This window comes from Alligator sinensis, unplaced genomic scaffold, assembly GCF_000455745.1.
Source record: "Alligator sinensis unplaced genomic scaffold, ASM45574v1 scaffold340_1, whole genome shotgun sequence".
NCBI lineage: Eukaryota > Metazoa > Chordata > Crocodylia > Alligatoridae > Alligator > Alligator sinensis.
The window spans coordinates 2,359,833-2,370,830 of NW_005842004.1; positions in this window are offsets into that span (position 1 = coordinate 2,359,833).

Genomic DNA, 10,998 nt, shown 5'->3' on the forward strand with positions numbered 1-10,998 from the left:
GCATGATGCACTCCCCTGGTTCTGGTTCTGATCAGTATCAGTTCCTAGCCAGAGGAGTGCAGGGATATAAACTTGTTACTGGCATAGTGATAATATGGTGTAATAGGATCTGATGTGAAATCCTACAATCATGCTTCCTGCCATGCATTGGTGGCATGTCAGAAAGTGTGATTGTTGGGATCTCGCATCAAATCCCATCATGCCTTTACTTTAACTTTGATCAGGGGCCTAAAGAGTTTGATCATTGTTCTGGATGAAATCAAAGTCTGAAAGAAATGTATTTCAGTCTCCTAACCTGCATGTGATGGTTCACTAGTTATTGACTGCATAGGAGGACATGACTGACACTAATTTTCATACTAAAAAATAAAAAAACAAAGTTTTAGAAAAAAATATAAATTTTAAATGGAAATATGAATTTCCCAGGCATAAGACAAAAGGTAGAGCCTAGTAACTGTGATAGTGTTAGTATCTATACTCTACAACTTATTAGAATTGTGTGTTTGTGTGTGTTGGGTCTATTGTTTACAAAGCTCGTGTCCTAAACTGATGCCTGCATAAGATAAACACCACACACTTTATTTTACCTTTTTGTTTGTTTCCAGTTGGAGATGGAATAAGAGATTTTAAGTTTTAGTAGGCTAATTCTGATAAATCTAGCATTAATGTTTTAAATTGATCCCTTACCAGCAGAGATAATACTGGGCATCCCCATATGTCCACGTGTTGTATGTCAGAACATGGATAAGTATCTTGAAAATATATTTTCAGCCATTATTTTGGGAAAATCCCTTTGTCATACATGAAGTCTTTTTACTGGGGTACAGAAACACTGATTTAAAAGTTAGGAACATGGGGTCTTGAGTTCATGCTTGGCATGATCACAGTCCATTCTAGTGCTGTGGTAGATGGCTTAAAATTAGAAAATGCATGGGATTTCCATTATTAATGGTATATCTTAGAAGAATGCACTTTAAGATGTATGTGACAAGGTAATTAAGATCTGTGAAGTGTTGAACAAGTCCTGGCTTGTAATAGGCTGCCTAGGGAAAAGTATGAAAGGAAGGAGAAATGGGATCCAAGAAAAAGGTGTGTCCTCTCTTTCCTGGTTTATGGAAATAGGAAAGCCTTGGAGATTATTGTCCTGCATTTTTCAGTTGACTTGCCTTTGTTTTTTGTGACTATTTTGTGGATGTTAGATAAACCCTGAGAAAAGGGATTTTAAAAGACTAATGCTGGGAGCACTGTTTCCCTTTCCTAGCTGGCCTGACTTCCAACCAGCATAACACATGGCCCTGCTCAGTGCCTTTAGAGCTTCTCAATCAATTGTCGGATCAGTAGGCACAGAAAGCCACTTAATCGGACATGAAAAGCATCAGGGCCTGCAGAATGATAAAATAGGAAATAAAGTAAAAAAAGGATGAGAGGCAATGCCAGTATGTCCTTATTTAATTCCAAACTTGGACATTTTGGTATCAGAAGACCATTTAAAGAGGCACTTATGCCTCTTCAGCATTGAATTTCTCCATATCGTACCATTTGCTCAAAGAAGCTATTTTCTTTGTGGGCTTAAAAGACTTAACACAGTTGCAGTACTTTCCTTCAACAATATGCTGAAAATGAGAGGAAAGGGTTGTTAACAAGGAAAATTACTGAATTTCAAAAGATTGCTAGATCTACAAGTGGGTATTACGCCATTGTAGCCTTTTCCACTACCGTTTACAGCAGTGGTCTCCAACCTTTTTAAGTAGGAGATCACCTTTTGGCATTTAAAAGCAACGCGAGATCTATCATGTGTTGCCGACACCCCCCACCCCCAACCAGCAGGTAAGTTTGTGGGGAGGGAAGGGGGAGGGCAGATAGAGGCAGGGCGAGAAAAAATATTTGGGGGAATGCCTCCCCAGCAAGTAAGTCCCACCTGGCCAAGGCCCCACACAACTTACCCCTGCTCCTGCCTCTGTGGCACTGTTCCTTACCATGGGGGCTTCGATCTAGTCCCTTCCCCTACCCTCCCCCATGGACTGACCTGTTGGGCTGGGGCTCATGCATACACGTGGGCACTCAGCCCCCCACCCCAGCCTCAGATTGACTCTAAGAGGCTCTGAGTTCTACCACAAGAGACTCCGAGATTTACCGGTGGATCAAAATCCACTGGTTGGTGACCACTGATTTACAGTTCATAGTCTTCCCACTGACTTGGTGATCATAAGGGTTTAGTTTACATCACTCTGACATGCTTGCTAGAGATAAATAAAAATAAATGGGTAATATTAATTGATATTTTTGTTCTTTCCAAGACCAAGTAAAATTTCTGTGCATCATGGAACCTCTGAATGATTATCAAGAGATGCTGTTAACGATGATCCAAAGATTTGATTTGCGTAAACTCAACTCTTAAGGGCATTTGTTTTTCAATGTCAATTATGGTGAGGACTTTAAATAATTCTTTTTATGGTGATGTATATTTCAAGACTGCTTTTGTTCAACTAACATTATTCTTCATTATATTTTACTTGTAGCACTATCTGTACAATATTCATTTAATTTAGATCAGTGAATACACATTATTTATGATTTCAAATAAAATCTCTTACTAAGTCAGTCTGTCAGCAGACCAGTGTCTTGGAAAAATGAAAGGTGCAGTAGAAAGAGGATTCTACATTCATCTTTATTACTTCTTTATTGCTCACAATTTATAGCTAGTGAAATTTGTGTGTGCATGCACTGTGTATGGGGAGGGAAAAGAGGGGGAAGGCACATGGACAAACACATAGCTACTGTGAACTGACATTTTGTTAAAGGGCCTTAAAAGATGAGAAAAATCTATTTGAAATTAAAAGTGAAATGAAATTGTTTTATATGAATAAGAATTAGAGTTCAGCCAGAAAGCCCATCTTGATTTGACATTTGATTTGGGGAATTAGTGCTGTTTGCTCTTTCTGTGTATGTACAACAGAGAAGAGAGCAAACGTGAGATGAACAGAGAGTAGGGAGAAGTAGAAGGAAGAAGAGCACCTCCACTGTATGCAGTTGTATCAATCAGCCCTAAATAGAAGGGCTGGGAAGCCCTCTTGGCTAAACAGGGAAATCACAGTCCTCTTAAGAAAGAAGAAAGAGTCTTATAAACAATGGAAGCTTGGGGCAGGCTCCAAGGAGGACTATTCCACGATGGCCTGCATTTGTAGGGAACAGATAAGACAGGCTAAAGTGGCAACCGAACTTAGATTAATAACAGGAATCAAGGACAACAAGAAGTCTTTCCTTAGGTACATGGGGAACAGGAGGAAAACAAATGGGAGTGTGGGGTCATTGGTCAACAACTCAGGAGAGCTGGTTACTGGCACCCAAGAGAAAACTGAACTCCTGAGTGACTACTTCACCTCAGTCTTTCACCGGACCAAGGGGAAAACAATGCCAGGTACAGTACAGGATGAGCATGGTAAGAATAATTGCCTTCCTACAATTGCTGTAGAATTGCCATACTGGTGTATGGCTATTTTAAAAAAATTAGACATATACAAGTCAGCGGGACCGAATGATCTTCATCTGAGAGTGCTGAAGGAGCTGGCTGAAGTCATGCAGAACCCCTGGTGAAACTCTTCGACAACTCGTGGTACTCTGGAGAAGTCAATGAAGACTGAAAGGGGGTCAATGTTGTGCCCGTCCACAAGAAGGGCAGGAGGGAGGACCCAGGTAACTGTAAGCCAATCAGCCTAACTTTCATCCTAGGGAAAATCCTACAAAAGTTCATCAAGGTGTCTATCTGCGATAAGCTTGCAGAAGGTAATATTCTGAATGATAGCCTGCATGGCTTCATCACAGGCAGGCCTTGCCTTACCAACTTCATCTCTTTCTGTGACCAGGTAACTCACCACCTGGACATGAGAGAGCAGGTTGACATTGTATACGTTGACTTCCAAAAGGCCTTTGATCTAGTATCCCACGATGTCCTTGTGAGAAAAGTGGATGATTGTGGGCTTAACTCCAAGACAGTCAGGTGGGTGAGAAACTGGATGCAGGATAGAACCCAGAGAGCCATAGTGAATGGATCTGTGTCATTCTGACGAGAAGTGGATAGCAGTGTCCCACAGGGGTCGGTGCTTCATCCAGTACTTTTCAACATCCTTATTAATGATTTGGATGAGGGGGTGAAGAGCTCACTGGCCAAGTTCACAGACAACACCAAGTTATGGGGAAGTGTGGTCATGCTTGAAGATAGGCTACAGATACATGCAGACGTAGACAGGCTAGCAAGTTGGGCAGTTCAGATTCTGATTAAGTTCAACATCGAGAAATGTAAAGTGCTGTACCTGGGGACAAGCAACCCCCAACACACCTACAGGCTTAGTGGCACCAAACTGAATAGCACCATGAATGAAAGGGACCTGGGGGTAATAATAGACCACAGTATGAATATGAGCCGACAATGCGATGCTGTAGCCAACAGGGCAAATAATACTCTGGTGTGCATCAATTGATGCATCTCCAGCAAAACCCAAGGACGTGATTCTTCCACTCTACTCAGTCCTGGTGAGACCGCAGCTGGAGTACTGCATCCAGTTCTGGGCACCACACTTTAACAAAGACATGGACAAGCTTGAGAGAGTCCAAAAAAGACCCACCCATATGATTAGAGTCTTACATGACAACCCATACAAGGATAGGCTGAGGGACCTTCCCTAAACCCCTTCGGATAGGCTGAGGGACCTTCCCTACCCCCCTTCCATACGCCAGCCTCCAGGACAAGTCACTTGGTCTTCATGCAGCGTGCCGTCTGGTCATGTCAATCCTTGCTCTTCATGTCACCTGGACCATGACCTGGCTCTTCCCTGTCCCTGTGCTCCTGGGGCAGCTGGATTGCCCTGACCTCTCAATGTTTCTTCATGGCCAGCTGGCCACCTGCCATGGCTCTGAGGCAGCTCCTGTCTCCCAAAGCATTGCCTGTACCCTGGCTGAGACAACAACAAAAAAACGAAAGAAAAAAGGAATCCCGGCACTTAAAAAAAAAAAAAAAAAAAGAGCGAGAAAAAGAATAGAAGGGAAGTAGGCTAGGAGCCCCTCCTTCCTCAAAGCCCCTGTGCCTGGGATTTAGGCTATCCCCCAACGCTGCTCTAGGTCCTCCCTCCTGCCAGGGGCCTCTCTTCCTTCCCTGATGCTGGCTCTTTTGCTGCATGCTGGTGCTGCCTACGCTCAGCGTGGAGAGCACCTTCCTCACAGGCCATCTCCTCCGCTTTCCCTCTGTCTGTCCTGGTGCCAGCAGGGTGGCTTTCTGAAATTATGTCAGCTGCCCAAGCCAGGTCCAACCCAAAGTAAGTGCGTTTTACAAACCGCGTGGGCATCTCTTCTCAGTGCGGCTCATCCCGTGCTTCCTTGCCTGAAATTGGTGAGTTTGCCCTGGTTTCAGGTCTTACCTTGTAGGAGTGGGTCACCCACATCTCCCTTCCTACCTTGGGGCAGGTTCCCCATCCCGCAGTGACCGTCTCTCTGGGACAGATTATAATCTATGTGATTTTTAATACCATTCAGAGTAGCATTCCATCCCCTCCCATACCTCATGCTTTCATCAGAGACAGGATGGCCATAGGTGGGAGATCACCAGCCACATGTAACTTGAGCAAGTTAAAGTCCATCTACATAAAGGTAGACAAAGTTCTTTGGGTGAATCTGATATCTTTTATTAGACCAACTTAAATAGTTGGAAAACAATTATTAAGCAAGCTTTCGAGTTCAAAACCCTTCATCAGGCTAAGGAAGTTTCAGCAGTTGGTGTGTGCTCTTCCTGGATGGAATGAAAAATAAAGAAGCCAGCGGCTGGGCTGGTATGCATGCAAGACAGGTGGTCAGTGAAAATGTAGCTTGAGGAGTCAATGGGTGAGAGACAGGCTGGGGTGGGAGGGGGGGAGGGAGAGAGAGAGCGAAGGGGGATGAAAGTGGAGAGATACCTGGGGAGTCAGATGTCAGGCAGGTTATAATGCGTCATAAATCTAATGTCTATATTTAGTCCATGATTTTTTGTATCCAGGAGGTTGATGAAATGGAGCTCATAGACTCATCTCTGAGAAGTGTTTTGTAAGTTTCCTTTGAGGATCAGGACTGAGAGATTGGAGAGAGAGTGGTTTTCTTGTGAGAAATGTGCCCCCACAGGTAACTGGGTATTCCTGTCTTTGATAGATTTTCAGTGTGCGTTCATTCTGGTGCGCAGTTGTTGTTTGGTCTCTCCTACGTATTTTCCATCAGGGCATTTGGTGCACTGGATGAGGTATATTACATTTCTGGAGGTGCAGCTGTAAGATCCAGGAATGCTGATGGGTCTGTTGTGGGGTGTAGTAATTGTGAGGGTGGTGGAGATGTGTTCGCAGGTTTTGTATTTCTTGTCCTGGCACAGTCTGGATCCATTTGGTGTATTCTGGGCTTGAGGAAGTTTGCTTCTGGTGATGAGGTTAGCAAGGTTCAGTGCTTGTTTGAAGGCTAGGATGGGTGGCTCTGGGAAGATCTCTTTAAGAATAGGGTCTCTTTCTAGTATGGGTTGCAATTGTTTGAGGATTTTCCGTACAGGTTCGAGGGAGGGGTGATATGTCATAACCAGCGGTGTGCGATTTGTGGGGGGTTTTCTTCTGTACTGCAGCAGTTCTTCACGTGGTATCTGGGTGGCTCTTTCAAATGTGCGATCTATCTCTCTGGAGGAGTGTCCTTGTTGGGTGAAAGCCTTTTTAAGATTGGTGAAATGGCAATCCTGGGTGTTCTCTTCAGTGCAATTTCAGTGGTATCTGAGGGCTTGGCTGTACTAAAGGTGGAACTTAAAGGTGGAAAGTCCATCTACACTAGAAATTCTGGTGGTAGTCAAACTTAGTATAGCCTCAAAAGTGGAAGGCATCTATAGAAGACTAGCGGTGACTGGGACATGCATTGGATCAATATGTCATACAGGAAAACTCCAGCTCACAGTCACCTCAATTTAACACTACCTTCACTTGGTAGATGACACTGCAGGAGGACAGCAATATATGTACTGCTTGTTGTGTTCTGCAAGTGAATCTTCCTTGGGCTCTGTGGCCCCAGCTGGATTAAAGTGGTGCCATTTAGACAGTATATATTATCAGCCATATAGTGTTCTACCAGCACTTTGAACTATTGATTTAGAGAGAAAAGGTTCATTTATTGAATCACTGATGCCACTTAGAGTACCCTGTTGTTTTTTTTTATTGGAAGACTCCCACTCCAGTCAAAATGTGATTTGTTCATGACCTATAACAAGATTACAGTTTAATGGTGATGTGCTTATCTGGTCAGTCATTGTTCTCTGTGGTCAGACTTCTGTAAGAATTAGTATATAATTCTGCTGAATATACAGGGATTGATCAGAGATTGAAAATTCATTTTGCATGATTACATCTCTAAGCAGCTTTTCAGCTGTGATGAGTTTGGGTAGTTATGATTTGGGTAAGATTCCAATTAGCAATGTGGATGAGAGAGTCTCCAATCATTATTGACAATCTCTGGGTGAAAATTATATTTTCAGTGTATACAGTCAGTGTGTTCACAATTTAAAAGAAAATGGGATTGCATTACTGGAAGATATAATTTTAAGTATTGGACAGTGTTTTGCTATCCTGTTCAAAGATTGCATTCCAAATATAGTGATTCATTTGCCAAAGGCCTGTTTACAGGAAATCAAGGCTTTGTTTGTGTAGGTAAGATTTATTTTGTGTATACTTTTACTCCTGTACCATGCAGTGGGGTAATGTTTTAAATTTGGAGAATAAATTCCTTGGCAAAGTTATAAAAACTTTTTTTTTCCCCTGAAAAAAAAGAAAAAAAAAATACTCATACAGTGTGTTATACCAAGCTATTAATATAGAAAGTATGTGGAAAGGGAAATCACAGTTCTGTAAGAAGGCAACATTTTAAATTAAATTGACTAATGTCTATTAGTTGCTAGCTCCTAAGCCAGTGGTGGATTTAATGTAAATTGGAAAGGTGAGACTTTCAAATTCAATTCTTTGTTTTGTTTTTTAAAGTGAGCACTGTGTACTGTTTTTGGTTGGTAAGAATTTACTTTCCATTTAATAGAATTTAAAATAGAATCTCAGATTTAATCACCTTAAAATATCCAGGCCATTAGCTGACTTGAAGTCCTTGGTTCTGAAGCCACAACAATCTGCTCTGACTTGGTTGCCTAGCATTTCATGGGAGTAACTGACCACTTACCATTTGGGGGTGCCTTATGGAATTTCCACATGTCTGAACTCTAAGGTTGTTCTATGGCAGCCTCAAACTCTAAACTAGTTTTCAAATCAACTGATATACATTAATCATTCCTAAACATTTTGGAATGAAGGACCTGTATCATCCCATGAAATTTCTCATAGTCAACCTTTTATCAAGGTTCTGAATAGTGCAACTTGAGTGTTTCTGAAGTTGCACAGGACCTTAAATAACCCACAGACTAGTTTCCATAATCTTATGGATCACAGTTTGGGAGCATGTCACAGATGGAAAATGTCATATATTTGTCCACAGTAATCTGTTCATTACTTTGTGAATGTCAGCCCCTCTAACATTTTAAAAATCAAAATGATGGCTTTGGGTGTCAGATGTTCTTTTCTATTCATGGACTTCAGTAACAATAAATCAGTTAGAGCAGGGGTTCTCAAACTTTGCGATACCATGATCCCAAGTTCTGGATGGCAGCAGCAGGGGACGGGGAGCTCGCACGCAGCAGCCGCCACCATCATCCACCACTCTGAGCTGCTGCTGCACGCCGCTTCCCTGCACTGCTACATGTACCCCCTGAGAAGCTTTTGACCCCATTTTAAGTTGCTTGAGACCCCCTGGGGGGTTGCGACCCACATTTAGTTGTCTTTAGAAATTTTAGTGGGGATTGTTAATGAGGATATGAACCTCTACTTAATATGTAATTTATCTTTTAAATAAAAAGTTGGAAATAATTGGGTCTGTTTAAAAAAATAAATTTTATCCAAATATCTTGAAGATACAGGATCAATCCTTCCCCAAACTACGGTTCACAAAAGAACATACCTGAATTTTTTTTTAGTATCATTCTAATGTGACAGGCAAATGAAAAGTCAACTTCACGGAAGCTCTTTAAAGTATCAAAATGTAGTTGTATTCAACATTAGAGACTTTGTATTAAAAAGTTTCCATAGATACAGAGATGCCTGTACTGAGCTAATCTAATAGCAAAGGTACTGGAATATGGGTGCATACACATCGCCATATGGCTATGTTGCTACGTTTCTGTGCTTTAGTATTTCCCTTTGGAAGTTCTAAAGCATGGCACAGTATGGGTGGTTACTGCACTGTGCGTGTGGCAAAAGGGTAGATTTCGCCCCTACATTGCCATAGCAACATGCTATACCCAGGCAGCGCGTCGCTATGGCAACGTAGCTGGTGATCATGTGTAGACACATGTGAACACTACATCACCATAGCGCACATTACAGTGACACAGAGTGTCACTACTTTGTCATAGTGCGATGTGTAGATGCACCCTGTGAGAGGCATCACCAAGGAAAGCTTGCTTTGCAAATTTAAAGTGGTCATTGCAATAGGAGGAGAAAATAAAACAGTATCAACTATTGTCACCGTTGTACACATTTACAAGTCTAGCTGTGGTTCTGCTGGTATGCTAACCAGTATCCTTGTGCTTTTTTGCTAATGCTCCCTCATACATCTGTTTCTACTTATTATCTTATGTTTAGATGATAAATTCTTTTGGGACAGGTGCTGACCTTTTGTTCTAGACCCTAGATCCATGTGGGGGGCTTGTAGGTATGCTATCATTACAAACAAATTACGATAATTAGGAAAAAGTAAAAGCATATTAAAATGTTTTTAGAGACTAGGGTAACCTGTTTAATTTCCTAAAATATTAATATTGCCACCAGCTTTTCCTTGAGTGTTATAGTTGAGTCTGAATGCTTCAAGTGTTTATTACAATGAATAATGCTAAATAACAATTGACAGAGAAACATGATAGAGAATTGATATATTACAGCAGGGTTCCTCTAAGTGTCATGTACTTATGAAATGGCCGGTACATATTACAAAATATTTTAATTCTTTATCAAACTTCTATTCATTTTTATTCTTTGACACACACACAGTTTTAGAGCAGGGGTGTACAATCCCTGACCTGAAGCTAGATCTGGCCTGCCACTCGGGCTGGGTCATCTGGTTGTGTGGCTTCCCTGGGAGTGAGAATTTGGCAGCAGGGGAGCAGGCACACCATTCCCCTGCTGCCAAATTTATGGACCTGTGGGCAGCCCCACAGGTCCTGTGGGCATGGGGCCCTAGCACCCAGCTCTTGCATATGGGGCCAGGCAGAGGCCAGCACATAGCCCTGGGGCCTGCAGACTGGCTTTATGCCACTCATCTGGTCCATAGGGCTAAACATTTGAGCACCGCTGTTCTAGATACAAAATAGTTTTAGATAATGCCAGTGACTTGTGTGCAGATATGTTTGAATTACTCCAGTAGATAAATCTATTGAAGATGAATAATGTTGTTGTACCATTCAGATGCACAAAAGGGCCCTTCCAGGTATAGATCGTCTCATCAGAGGGATGAGTTACTTCCTCAAAAAGTATTGGGGTAGAGATGCATAGTATATCAGTATAAGTGTCCAGTTTGGGGGGCCCCACTATCAGAAGGATGCAAACAAGTTGGAGAGGGTCCAACGGAAGGCAATGGAAATGGTTAGGGGGCTGGGGCACATTATCAGTATAAGTGATATTTGCTTCTAGGAGTCTGAAAAGGCAATGAGGGTTCATCTGCTTGATTCCCTTGGGTGATATCTGGGACAGCAGTAGATACAGGCATCCCTGACACTGTACTTCCAATAACGTAAGTGTCACGGGGTGGGATCCCTAGAGGCAGCCATGATGTCTTGAGGACCCTATAACCATGCCAGCTTCACCCTGCGGGCACCTTCTATTCTTTCCTGCCACATCTCATTGGTTGAAATAATAAGTTGGG